Genomic DNA, 14,258 nt, shown 5'->3' on the forward strand with positions numbered 1-14,258 from the left:
GCAGAAGAAGGAACTACCAGCCAAGCTGCCTGGAAAAGGGTCAGGCCAGCTGAGCGCTGGAAGGGAAACTTTCCAACCTGTTGAGCTGCCTGCAGGCTGTGCAGTGTGCTCCAGGTTGTCAGCATTCGCGAGCTGTCACTCACGCTGGGGTGGGCTTTGCGGAGGCAGCTGACTCTGAGTCATTTCTGTTCCTGTAAGTAACCTCTCACCCACACTCCTGTAAGTAAAACTCATCGGCTCACCAAATTGCTGGTGTCCACACTTTGCTTTATCATGGGCTCCCTACTGGGCTGAGTAGATGCGTGAGTTGCATCTCTCCAGAAAAAAAGTCTGTCATACAACAGGGCAAAACACTCAAACACACAAAACATATAAACTTAAAAGAACCAGAAGCCATTGTGAAAGATTCACAGAAAATACTTCATACGATGGATCTAACATAAATTAAAAAATAAGGATTCTTGACAAACTAGGGATAGAAAGAACAAGAATCTAAGGAAGGGTGCCTGGAAACCTCCAGTTAGCACCATCGACCAGATTGAAAGATTCGGTGCTGTGATACGGGTCAACAGTTGTACCAGGAGTCAGCAATGTAAAAAGGCAAGAAAAGGAAACAAACATCGTAAAAATCGAAACTAAATGTGAGCTGGCAAAATGGCCCTTGCCAGTGAGCCTTATGACCCGAGTTCCATCCCTGAGACCCACATGGGAAGGACTGGACTGCAAATTATCATCTGACGTCCATATTTGCTCTTGTATAAGTACACACACACACACACACACACGCATACACACACAATTTGAGGTTGGGTTGTGAGTCTTGGCCTTTAAGAGCTGAGCTACTTCTCCAACCCTGAAAGCTGTGTTTACCTATACTCATTGTGGGTATGTACTCAAAACACCAAGAAATTGAAAAAAAGAAAAACTTCTAGAAGAAATTATTATACTGAGTTTTCAGTCAGAATAAAAGGCAAAACTTAAATCTTATATTTCTGCAAACTAACAATAAATGGAAAAAGGAAATTTATTTTAATCTTTAATTATTTATTTGTTTTTATTTTATGTGTATGGGTGTTCTCTCTCTCTTTCTCCCTCTTTCTGTGTGTGTGTGTGTGTGTGTGTGTGTGTGTGTGTGTGTGTGTAGCCAAAAGAGGGTATTGGATCCCTTGGAAACATAAATTACAGATGGTTGTGAGCCACTGTGTGGGTGCTAATAATCAAACCCAGGTCCTCTGCAGGAGCAGTCAGTGTCTTTAACTACTAAGCCATCTCTCTCCAGCCCATGAAAAAGGAATTAATTATTCCTTTATTTAGGATTAGTAAGAGATGAGTAAGATCTATGCCTTCAAAATGCTCAAACTTTACTGAGGGGAAGTAGATGGATGGTACATAACTGAATGGTGTTGGAAAGCTAAATATTAAGGTGATGACTTTCGAGTTGATCTATTCATTCAATGTAATGTTAATCAGGATATAAGGCTTTACTATAAAGTATTTTATAACAACCTCTGATAGGTTACTCAGTCCTTAAGCACATACTACATGGAGCAACACTAATGGACTCAGTTGTATTCATGCATTCATATGTGTGTCTGTATCAGCAATAATTAAATTAGAGCTGGAGAAATGGTTCAGTGGGTTATAGAACTCGCTGTTCATCCAGAGGACCCAGGTTCAGTTCCAAGCACCCACAGAGTGGCTCACAACTGTCTGCAACTTAAGTTTCAGGTGACACAATGTGTTCTTGTGGTCTCTGTAGGCACAAGGCATGCACATGGCGCACAGGTACACATGCACGCAAAACAGCCGGACACATAAAATAGGTGTCTAAAAGATAACAGTGAAAGACGGGCCATGACATGAGAGGGAGTGGGGTACACGGGAGGTGTCGTAAGGGAAGGGGTTGGGGGTACTTGTGTGTGAGATTCTCTTAAAATTTTTAAATTTAAACTTTAGAGAAAAGGAAAGTGGACTGGAGGGGACAGAAAGGCTCTAGAAATGCTAAAACAGTTTTTGTAGAAGTGCAAGAACAGGATGAGGGGAGATTTGTACTATCCAATTTCAAGGTCTCCCTTTGAGGCTACACTAACCAGTATGATGCTGGTAACCAGACAGACAAAGCACAGAGACAAAGACTTTGGAGGCTCGAAACAGGTGCGTGCTTTGGTCAACTGATTTTTTCCAAATGTGCCAAAGTAATTTAATAGGTGAAATACTGCCTACGGATGATCCAACCACCAAACATCGCTGTGTTAAAAAGGAAAAAGAAATCCAAGTAGGGTGGCTCAAGGGGTCAGGGCATTTGCAGCCATGCCTGGGGACTACCTGAGTCTGATCCCCAGGACCCACATGAGGAACCACCTCCCACAAGCCGTCCTCTGATGCCCACACACGCGCACACACACACACACACACACACACACACACACACACACACACACACACATATACCTTTGAATTAACAAAAAAGAGTCCCAATCCTTAGTTAAACTCAATCATCAATTAAAGATCATATATCTAAATGTAAGGACTTAAATTCTCAAAATTGAGGTAGAAAACAAAACAGAAACTCGATGTCACGGATTAGGTAAGGAATTTGACAATAAGATACAAAGGGCTGGAGAGAAGGCTCAGCGCAGGGTGAGTGCTGCCCTGCTGGGGGGCCCAGGCTCAGGATCCAGCACCTACTTCAGGTGGCTCCTGACCCCTGCCACACAGCTTCATGGCAGCTGGTGCCCTCTTCTGGCCTCCTGGGGCATGCATGCCCACGTGCACATACCTACCTACACACACACACACACACATACACACACACACACACACACACACACATGTGCACACAATGAAGAAGGAAACAACTGTAGCAGACTGTGTCACCCTACGTTTTTAATCTCAGGACTTGGGGAGAAAAGGCAGGTGGAACTTTGTGAGTTCGAAATCAGTCTGGTCTAAAGAGTAAGTTCCAGGTCACCCAGGACTACCTTGTGAGACCGTGTCTTAAAGATAAAAAATAAATAAAAATGAGGATAAAAAATAAGGCAAAAAAATCTATAAAGGGAAATGGTAGAAATAGACTTCATCTTTATATTAAAATTATAATTTACATATATTAATATACAATATATAGTATTGTGAGCTCTCGCCATGTGAGTGCTGGAAATTGAACCTGGGTCCTCTAGAAGATCAGGCAGTGCTCTTACCCATCTCTCCAGCCCCCATAGGGGGCTTTTTTGATGAATGATAGACAGGTATGTAACAATAGCTTCTAGTTCCTTTCCAAGTCACTCTGGGGGGGGAACTTGGCAGTGAGAGACTAAGCCTATTATATATTAAATAATTATATATTATTTTTTCTTTCATTTTTGAGACAGAGTCTCAGTAAGTAGCCCTGGCTGACTCCTGGAACTCACTTTGTAGACCAGGCTGGCCTCGAACTCACAGAGATCCACCTGCTTTGCCTCTCCAGGGCTCTGATTAAAGGCGGGAGCTACCACAACTAGCTTTAAAAGACGTTTTTTGTTTTTTTTTTTTTTGGGGGGGTTTTTTTTTTTTTTGGTTCTTTTTTTCAGAGCTGGGGACCGAACCCAGGGCCTTGCGCTTCCTAGGCAAGCGCTCTATCACTGAGCTAAATCCCCAACCCCTAAAAGACGTTTTAAAAGAGTATTTTTATGTTTGCCGAACAAGTAGGAGGAAGGTTGCCACACACCCTCTGCTCCACACAAGCTTAGTCTCTCCTCTGCCAACCTCCTGCTCCAGAGTGACTTGGGAAGGAGCTAGAAGCCAATGCCATTGTCACATACCTGTCTATCATTCATCCAAAAACCTGCCTTGGGGGCTGGAGAACTGGGGGTTCCGTGGTTAAGAGTGCTGGCTGCTTTTTCAGAGGACCCAGGTTCAATAGCCAGCACCCACATGGCCTCTCACAGCTGTCTACAGTGCCAGTTCCAGGGGATGTGACATCTTCACGCAGACACATATGCGGGCAAAATCCATAACATAAGATAAAGACCACTAAAAAATAATGTTGCCTGCAGCCTGGGTTTGATTGTCACAAATAAATTAATTTTTAAAAAAAGAAAAAATTTCATTTGATCTGCAAAAGAAGGGGTCAGCAATCCATGGGCAGGGTTGGAGGGACCCAGGCCCCCTCCCTAACTGCTGAACTGTTTGCTCCTGACCATTTCAAGGAGCAAGGAAATCATGGCCTTCAGCTGTGTGCCCATCTATGACCCCCTCCCAAGCCTCCAACGGACACTGTCAACCCAGCAGTCACCAAAATTGCCCTGTTTGGAAAACAAGATCAAAACTGAAGAACCCGAGAAACTTCAATACGTCATATGCATGTGTGAAACCGTCAAGTGGCAAAATTAATTTATACATGTGCATAGATATGTAAGTATGCATATATGTATCATATATGTGTGTATGTGTACAGGCATGCATAGACACGTATACAGGTATGTACTTTTCTAAAGCCGCATGGACTGGGGAAACAGCTCACTTGGAGAGTGACAGCTCGGCATACAAGAGGCCGTGGGTTTTACCTAAAGCACATGCACCAGCTGTGGAGGTACACACTTGTCACCCCAGCACTCTGGAGGTAAAAGCAGGAATATCAGAAGTTCAAAACCAGCTTCAGCTACAAAAAGTCTAGGTCAGCCTGGACTACATGTGTCACCTACATTCCCACCCAGCATGTGGCAGAATCCCCAGACTGCTGCTTGGCTGAATGTCATTACTCTTGTCTGGGTGATACTTTAAGACATCAGTCAGCTGGGGCTGGGGATTTAGCTCAGTGGTAGAGCACTTACCTAGGAAGCGCAAGGCCCTGGGTTCGGTCCCCAGCTCCGAAAAAAAGAACCAAGAAAAAAAAAAAAAAAGACATCAGTCAGCTAAAAGACTAGTGTTGTTTTCCGTTTGTGTTAGTGTCGCTGAGGATAAGTGTGGTTTTCTTCTTGGAGAGTGACCTACTTTCCTCTCTGATTGTTTGTCTTATTGATTTTTAGGAACATTTTGCATATTATAGATAACGACTGTTGCTTCATTATATACCTTGCAAGTGTCCCCTCTCAATCTGCTGTTTGTCACTTGAATTTGTTTGCAGAAGTTGGAATGTGTTACATAGGGTGGCGTGTAAATCTTTTCCCTTACAGCTTCTGCTTTCTTGACAACTGGCGACACTTAGAAAGGCTTTCCCACCACGAGTCCTCTCTCTCTCTCTCTCTCTCTCTCTCTCTCTCTCTCCCCGCCCCCCATCCCTAGGGTTTCACTCTGTAGCTCTGGCTGACCCAGACTGGTCTCGAATTTAGAGACCCATGGGTCTCTACCTCCCGAGTGTTGGGTTAAAGGCGTGTGTCACCATGTCAAACTTCACAAAGGTGTCTAGTTTATCTCAGTTTGTTGTAAAAACCCTTTGCTTCAACAGTACTAGCTATGTCTTTATGTTCAAACCAGCTGCTGAGTGCATAGGTTTTGTGTTGTTGTGTATCCGTGTTTGACTGCGTATTGGTGAGTGCATACGTGTACATGATCATACACATGCATGGGGACCTAATGTTGAATTTGGGTGTCTGCCCTAGTCAGGGTTCCTATTGCTGTGATGACACATCAGGACCAAAGCACCTTGGGAGGAAAGGGTTTGTTTAGCTTACACTAACACACTTTATCATGGAAGGAAGTGAGGACAGGAACTCAAACAGGGCAGGAACCTGGAGGCAGGAACTGACCCAGAGGCCACAAAGGAGTGCTGCTTACTGACCTGCTCCCAGTGGCTTGCTCAGCCTGCTTTTTTATAGAACCCAGAACCACCAGCCCACAGTGATACCACCTGTAAATAGGCTGCCCCCTGCCGTGTAAACACTAATTAATAAAACGCCCTGCCTACCGCCTAATGTTATGGGGGCATTTTCTCAGTTGAGGTCCCCTCTTCCCCACTGACTCCAGCTTGTGTCAAGTTGACACAAAACTTGCCAGCACAGTGTCTGTCTTGGTCGTGTTATTTATTGAGGCAGGGTCTTCCTCTCAACCTGGAGTACACCACTTCCGCTCATCTTGCAAGCCACCTTGCCTAGGGAATCCTGTTTCTGTCTCCCAAGTGCTAGGATTACAGGCCACTGTCATGCCTGCCCAATTTTTGTTATATGTATGTGTATTTTGCGTGCATGTATGTCTGTGTACCACGTGTGTGCCTGGTGCCCACAGAGTCCAGAAGAGGGTGTGAGTTCAATCCCTTGGAACTGGAGTTACACGGTTCATACCTGCCTGCGGGTGCTGGGAATCAAACTCAGGTCTCTGGAGCAGCCAGTGCTCTCAACCTCTGAGCCACCTCTCCAGTCCCCAGTATCCGTTCAGGTCTGTTTGTTTGTTTGGGCTTGGCTTCTGAGAAACCAACTGTCAGGGAACAGGAAATGTTTTATCTATTGAACCACTTCCCCAGTCCCACACAGTATCATTCTATTTAATTCCTTCTGTGCCTAAAATAATTTAATATATTTCGAAAGAATTAAAATTTAGATTTACATGTACAGGTATTTCCCCTGCATGTCTGTGCACCACATGCATGCAGTACCAACTGAGGCCAGAAGAGGGCATTGGAACCACTAGGACTGGAGTCCGGGTTGTGAGTGGCCATGTGGATGATGGAATTGAACCTAGGTCCTCTGGAGGAGCAGTCAGTACTTTTAACTGCTGAGCCATCTCTTCAGCCTCAAAATTAAATATATGCATATACATACATATGTGTATATATGTGTGCATATGTGTATATACATGTATAAATTATATGTATCTATACATACATATACATATTAGGATATCTATATATATATTTAGAGAAAGGGGGATTTTTTTTTCTAAGACAAGGTACTGCTATGTAGTCCTACCTGTGGCATTCATAACAATCCTCCTGCCTCTGCCTCTGCCTCCTGCCTCCTGCCTCCTGCCTCCTGCCTCCTGCCTCCTGCCTCCTGCCTCCTGCCTCCTGCCTCCTGCCTCCTGCCTCCTGCCTCCTGCCTCCTGCCTCCTGCCTCCTGCCTCTGCCTCTGCCTCTGCCTCTGCCTCCTAAGGCTGGGATTAAAGGCGTGTGCCACCATGACTCACAGTCTTCTAGATCTTTATGACTCTGTGTGTTGACACTAAATGTGGTGTAGCCTGCATCTATGCCTGGGCCACAGAGATGTGGTTCAGTCACCAACGTGTTGCATGGGTGTAGCTTGGTTGATAGAGTGCTTGCCTACCATGCACAAAGCTCTGTGTTCAAACCCTGACACTTTATAAAACCAGCTGCCTATCTTAGCGAACCATTGAGTTCACTGGAGTTCTTTATAGGATTAACGGTGACTCGGAGGCAGCTGAATCACAGAAAAGCCCAGCCCACAAAACAGCCCTCCCCAACATGGATGACAGAGTCATGAAAACTGCACTCCAGGAGCTTCCCTCATAGACTGCAGCGTCAACAGTCTCTCCCCAGTAATTGCTAAATGCGTAATAAATCTGCAGAGGGTCCTTGTAATTCCTGTAACTTTCTGAGCTTCCTGAGTCTTGTAAGTTGCCTAGGCCTTAAGTCTCCCTCCAAAAAGGAGTGTTTGCATTTGTGGGAATAGCTACAAGTTGGCTTTTCCCTTCTAACTTCCTCTCTGACCTCTGTGCCACTCAGAGAAAGTTCTTTGTTCCGTGAGTTCACCATGCCTGTATAAGCTGAGGTCCTCTACTTTGTGAAGTGAGGCATAAGGGGAGATATTTGTCATTGGAGATGTGTTTGTGTCCTTGAAGGGAACTGTGGACCAGTATCTTCCCTTTCTCTTTTTAGCATTGGGTTTTTAGGTGAGATCTTCGCTCCCTCACCTTAACCACGGAGCAGCAGGATTAACTAAGTCTGTGCCAGAAACCCTGTCTTATTTTTAAATACACCTGTCTCTGGCATTTGTTACGGTAACAGAAGGCCAACTGACACAGATGGTTTGCTAGTCATGGCTTTGATCACAGGCTGTGCTTCCTCCAGTTGCTTTCTCCTGAGTTCCCAACCCAAGAAGGTGGTAACACTCTGTGACTCGGAGCTATAGTGTCATGGTCCCCTGTCTTCCTGGAGTTCCATCCCCTGCACCGCTATGGTTCTGAACCCAAACTCTTTGTTTGCTTGTTTTTTTTTTCTTTCTTGAGACAGGGTCTCACCGTGTAATTTTAGCTGGTGTCTTGGAATCCCCTATGTAGACCAGGCTGGACTTGAACTCAGAGATCCCCCTGCCTCTACACCCCAAGTGCTGGAATTACAAACCTGTACCACCATGTCCAACTTGAATTTTTTTTTTTTTGGTTCTTTTTTTCGGAGCTGGGGACTGAACCCAGGGCCTTGCGCTTCCTAGGTAAGCGCTCTACCACTGAGCTAAATCCCCAGCCCCTTGAATTTTTAACAGATTGTTCATCTTTCTTTTAAAAAAACTTTTTAAGCCTTGGAAATTTGGTTACTCAAGCATTTTAGTAATTAAAATAAAATTTTAATGTCTAATGGCAGGAAAGCTGTTTAGTAAATCAAAGTATATTTATGCACATGAACAGAGGCTAAAAGAAATTCTATAAAATGAGAAATTATTAAAAAAAAGCACACGTGCATCTTTTTAAATAAAAATATTTTATCTATATTTTTTTACTTTATTAAATTTGTTTTGAGACAATTTTACACACACAGGATACATATATGACCATTTCTGCCCTCACCTGCCCACCATTGTCTACCTCCCCTCCCCCATACACTATTACATTGTCTGTATGTGTGTGTGTGTGCATTTACACATGCCTGTGCAGTATAGTGTGTGTGTGTGTGTGTGTGTGTGTGTGTGTGTGTGTGTGGTACAGACCTGCACAGAGCACACGTGTGGAGGTGAGAGGATAACTTGAGATCAGTGGCTCCTCTTTCCACCACGCAGGTCCTCGGGATCGGACTCAGACTTGATCACGACCGTCGACTTGCTGGTGTTTTTACCTGCACAGCCAGCTTACCCACCCTTCTCGATTCTTTAATGTGGTTTCTGTTTTTGCAGGTTGACCCTGGACACACCATCCCTCTATACTGTTCACGTCAGGTGGAAAGTAAACGAGGAGACAAATCGTGATAGATGAAGAAAAGGACACACGGGTCGCTCACCTACCCAGTGCTATTGTATCCTGCAAGTGACCTCTGGCCAGGCAGCAACTGGCCGCAATCCCTGGGGTTGAATTAGAACAGTAGGAGTGGTGGCACACACCTTTAATCCCAGCACTCCAGAGGCAGAGGCAGGCTGATCTCTTCCGGTTTGAGGCCAGCCTGGTCTACAGAGTGAATTCCAGGACAGCCAGGGCTACATAGAGAAACCCTGCCTCAACAAAACAAAAACAAAACCAACCACTGTCGCCACCAACAAAACCTTACAACCAACCAGCCAAACAAACCAAATAGGTAGTGTTGTAGAAATTTCTCTGTCTCCATTTTCTGCTCTCAGCAGGCTTTTGTGTGGCACAAAGAGGGTACCAGCAGCTAGGTTTTGTCTGACCAAAAGGATGAATCCTGGATGGGGGGGAGATGAGTGTTTCTCTTAGATCTAAATTATATACCCACTGTGAGCCAATGCATCTCACTCCAGAACATTCCAATTGGCCAGGCTCTGGAGACACGGGTGCTCAGCACTGAGTGGATGTGGGGTCCGAGAAGGAACACCTGTGTGGCCACAACATCCAGTCGGGCACCCCAGTCTTCAGGTGGCCTAACCGTGCCCACAGCTGGCCTTTGGCCCTACACTGGACCTTGGATGTTTGTTGGTCTTTTTCTGGTCTGGTCACCAGCTGCAAGTTCCTGTGCCCTTGGGGAATCCTGGAGAAGTTCTGTGAAGTGGCCCGCCTGGACGCTGCAATTCTAGGGCCCTCCTGATCCCTGCTACACCCTCCCCTCCCAATGAAGCTAAAAATGGCCTGGGGAGGTAACACCTAACACCCGAGGAGAGGGCAGAACTGTACGAGGGAACCAGGAGGACAGCTCAGTGGCTGGATGGGTAACAAAGAACCAGTTTTGGGGGCTTCTCCTAGCAGAGAAGAGGAGGCGGTTCCCATAGGACCCTGGCTTCGATGTCCAGAGAGAAGGTTGCTATGGTGATCTGAGCAGGAGAAGATAGCAACAAGGAACAGATATGCAGATGGGAGAGGTCAGGATATGACCTCAAGGTGGAACTCTGGACTCATCTTACCATCCTCCGGTTACCCCTCTGTCCCCATGCTGCCATCTCAAGTCCATTCCATTTCCAACATGGCTGAGCAATTTCCAAAATATAAATGGACCCCTCACGACCAAAGCCTGTCAGCCCAGAGAGGAGGAAGAGAAGGAAGAGGAAGAGGAAGAAGAGGAGGAAGAGGACTTCTCCTTTTCTCATTCTTTATTTTAGTTTTAGTTTTTCTGGAACTCACTCTGTAAACAACGCTGCCCCAGAACTCAGAGATTCACCTGCTTCTGCCTCTGCCTCTGCCTCTGCCCCTGCCCCTGCCCCTGCCCCTGCCCCTGCCCCTGCCCCTGCCCCTGCCCCTGCCCCTGCCCCTGCCCCTGCCCCTGCCCCTGCCCCTGCCCCTGCCCCTGCCCCTGCCCCTGCCTCTGCCTCTGCCTCTCCCACATTCTGGGATTTAAAATGTGCACCACTACTACCCATGAATCCTAACTCGGAGGGCAGTAATTTATATTTCAGAATATGGTCCTTAGGCTGGCTTGGCCCGGAGATCATCCCTGGATCCTAAGTTCCATGCCCAGCATGTCTCACAACACACACACACACACACACACACACACACACACACACACACACAGGGGGGCGAGGAGGGTTGGGGGAAGAATATTTAATATAGATGGAACTGAATTAATGAAAAAAGATTAGACATTGCATATTTTGATTTATTAGGAGACATTACTTTTCAATGAATCTTCTCTCTATTCCCTTCGTGAATTTTCCTACTGTGTTTTCTATTAGTTTGTTGACATTATTTTGCATTTATTTATGGGGAAGGCAGGGTCAGGGCCAAAAGACAACTTGCTGAAGTTGGTTCTCTCCTTCCACTATGTGGGTCCTAGGGATTGAATTCAGGTCAGGCTTGGTGGCAAGTCTGTATCCACTAAGGCATCTTGCTGGCCCGGTCAACCCTCTTTATATGGCGTGTTCCTAAATTCTTGTAAACACCTCTCTCAGACCCCCTTATGGCTGTGGCTGTGGCTGGGCCTACTGAAGGCCACTCTCTGGATGCTACACACAGTGGTGATATCCATGTTCCTCTTAGTGGCTCCTGTTGTTCAGAGGAAGACCTGGATATTAGAAAACATGCCACCAATGGTCTTTACACAATCTGACGACGCATTGATCTTTGTGATGAGTCAGACCTGACTTTTCACTACACTGGGCACAGTTCAGTATGCACCACTGAGGACCTTTATAGTATGGCTCTGTGTGCCCCCTTAAGTGTTGATTGCTTTAAATCATTGACTAGTAATTGCCAAGTGGTTTACTGGTCCTACAGGGAGAAGCAAGCCAGAAGTCCCCAGTGCTAGAAGGGAAGGTAAAACTACCCCAGCCACTGGTACTCAGTGTCCCAGTGAGGGCCACATCCCTGATCTAAGGACTGGGCTGTGGGTTGGATTCAGGTGCTCAAGGGGCCCCTGCAACACTCCAGCCTTTCTTCACCATGCAAGAACTCAGGCACAAAGTGGGGTCTCGAAGTGTTTCATGGGAAGCAAGAAATGAGATTCTGTACATGAGATCTTCCACTCCTAGTGCTGGCGGACGTTGGACGTGGTACAGGCTGGAGACTTTGGCTGCCAACTTGACAAGTCAGGCTCACAATATGCTGTTTAAAGGCAAGCTTGCCCCACAGTCCCTGTTCCTGGATGGAGGAGTTCAGAGGCAGAACCAGAGGCTCAGAGTGGGAAAGAGACTGGCATAAAAAAGTTGCCATGCTGGGGTTGGGGATTTAGCTCAGTGGTAGAGCGCTTGCCTAGGAAGCGCAAGGCCCTGGGTTCGGTCCCCAGCTCCGAAAAAAAGAACCAAAAAAAAAAAAAAGTTGCTATGCTGATAGGGTGTGTGGACCATGTGGGAGGGGGAGGTCTATGGTCTGTGGACCCGGAGGTCCCAGCTCCTTTTCCAGGACAGTGCTGAGGAAGCTGCTAGAACTTGAAGGTGACTCTCAGAACTCCTGTTCAGAGCTATTCCCAACCCCCTCCCCCAAACCCAGGATGGAGCCTGCTTAAGTTCCTTTTGGCAGTGTCCCAGCTCCATAGTCATCAATGGACCACCAAGGCCAGGACTGCTCTAGTTAACCTAAATCATAAGGTTTCCTGTGGTTCAAGCACCTCCACCACCACCACCAGTAGCACTGCTACCCAGGATCTGCTCTAGGAGAGCAAGATGGGGTGAATTCACCTCAGCAGAGGCATAGAAGGGAGGGGCCATGTAGCTCCCTCCCATTCAGATCAGGCAGGCAGGTGGGGTCAGGTCCTGGAGGCAGGAGTGGTTGCTAAGTAACTCTTGTACCTCACAGCCAGTGAGTATCCCAGGTTCAAAGACGCAAGGAAAGCTTTGTAACCTGAACATCACAGATCCCTGAACAAGCAAATGTTATTAGAGAATTCACTAGAAACTGTGAAATTGACCATAGGATAGAGGGAATAGGAGAGAGGAGAAGGTAATTAATTACCTTCTAATGGGTGACATTTGACCATAGGCAGACTTTGCCCAGTGGAGAGACCAGTAGACCGGAGGGAAAAGGGGTTCCTGTCCAGAGACTCCAAAGAACTTCAAGGCCACTGTCCCTGAAAGGAGGAGGAAGGAAACTGGACCTGGGGATCAGCAAGGCTGCTACCACGGTTGCAAAGGAGATTGGCTTTTCTTCACTCAGTAGAATGGGTTTTTGTTACCAACATGCGGTGGCCTTTGGCAGTCAGTCCCTGTCTAGTTTCCTGCCCGTCCATCCTTCCAGCAGCGGTTGTGGGGCACCTACTGTGTGCCAGCCAGCCTTTCCCTTGGAGTCGCCCAAGCAACCACACAAAGCCAACGCCTTGGGCACCTGCTGCCTCTCACGCAGCGGGCCTGAGAACGCGCGGCCGCCAGGTGGCGCTCTGAACCCGCGCACCGGCCAGCCAGCCGCGGGGGTCGCCCGCTCTGGCGGCGGGGGAGGAGCGGCCGGAGGCGGGGCTCACGCCGCAGGTTGTGTGACTTTGGGTTTGACCTGCCTGGAGATGAGCTAATCCCGCTGTATAATAGACTCCGGGGAGATAGGAAAATGGCCGCGCGCTATCTGCGTCGCCATGGGGACCATCGCGCGCGGGCGGGGCGCGGGCCTGGAAAAATACAGCCTTTGTGGCGGCGCGTGTCACTCACGTCCCGGACCTCGGGCGGCGGGCTGGGCTCTGTTGCCCCAGCTGCAAGGCCTTGGCGGAGGGGCCCCAAAGCCAGCACCAGGATCCCTGGACGCTCTCAAACGCCACAGCCGCTAGCCGGGTGTCACTCTCCAGCACTTCCCGGACCGAGCGTACAGCGGTCTCATCCTCACAGCCAATGTCCAGCCCAGAGTAGCACAACACAGGCTCAGTCAAGGCCCGAGAAGACTGGTCCTTAGCTTCGCGCATCGTTCTGTACATCTAGTTGTTCTGCGTCCACACTGTCCACAGATCCGTGCGGGTTCCAAAGGCCTGAGCTGCTGGCGTAAACGTCAGCTACCAGCCACCCAGCAGCTTCAGAAATACTCCTTATGGAGTGCGGCCTGCAAATGCTACGCATACCATTCAGGAGTGGCTTCGAACCCCTTTGTTCCGCACCCCCAAACAGCATCCTCGAAAGCTAGGTACTTGTAGGCCCTCACTGTAAATTGTCTCGTGCACGCGGCTAGCACACTGCACACACTAGCAGCGTGCTTCCCACGAGGTCACGTGCAGCATCCTTTCCCGCCTGCCTCTCGCCGGCCTCTTCTCTGGCACTCGCCACGAACACTCACCATGTGTGTGCGCAGGGTCTCGCACACGTGAACTTTCTCGAGGCACACTTACTCGCACACTCACATCCTTGCTCGCTCTGGGTCCACTCGCTGGCATACCCACGTGTTCCTCCAAACACACCAGGCAGAGCCGGGGCGCACACTCGCCCCGGCGAGCCCCCCGCGGACGCTATCAGCCTGCCCATCGGCGCGCGGATCTGTGGTGGTAAATGCTGCATTCGATGGCGGGCGCATTTGTTGTGTGCGCTCTGAAAGGGCTGCGATAATCT

At 47.9% G+C, this 14,258-nt stretch overlaps 2 long non-coding RNA genes across 3 annotated transcripts in view; one reads left to right on the forward strand and one right to left on the reverse strand.

The window, feature by feature from the left end:
* LOC147994955 (uncharacterized) lies at window positions 1-10,951 on the forward strand. Its single transcript, XR_015686811.1, has 3 exons — window positions 1-193; window positions 4,188-4,392; window positions 9,036-10,951. It is a non-coding gene; the product is annotated as an uncharacterized LOC147994955 (long non-coding RNA).
* Window positions 10,886-14,258, reverse strand: part of LOC120102333 (uncharacterized) — a 10,004-nt gene continuing 6,631 nt past the window's right edge. For both annotated transcript variants that reach the window (XR_015686804.1, XR_015686802.1), the window contains one exon: window positions 10,886-14,256. This is a non-coding gene — a long non-coding RNA (uncharacterized LOC120102333). The remainder of the gene's footprint in view (window positions 14,257-14,258) is intronic.

The sequence above is a fragment of the Rattus norvegicus genome, chromosome 4 (assembly GCF_021556685.1).
Source record: "Rattus norvegicus strain SHRSP/BbbUtx chromosome 4, alternate assembly SHRSP_T2T, whole genome shotgun sequence".
Taxonomy (NCBI): Eukaryota; Metazoa; Chordata; class Mammalia; order Rodentia; family Muridae; genus Rattus; species Rattus norvegicus.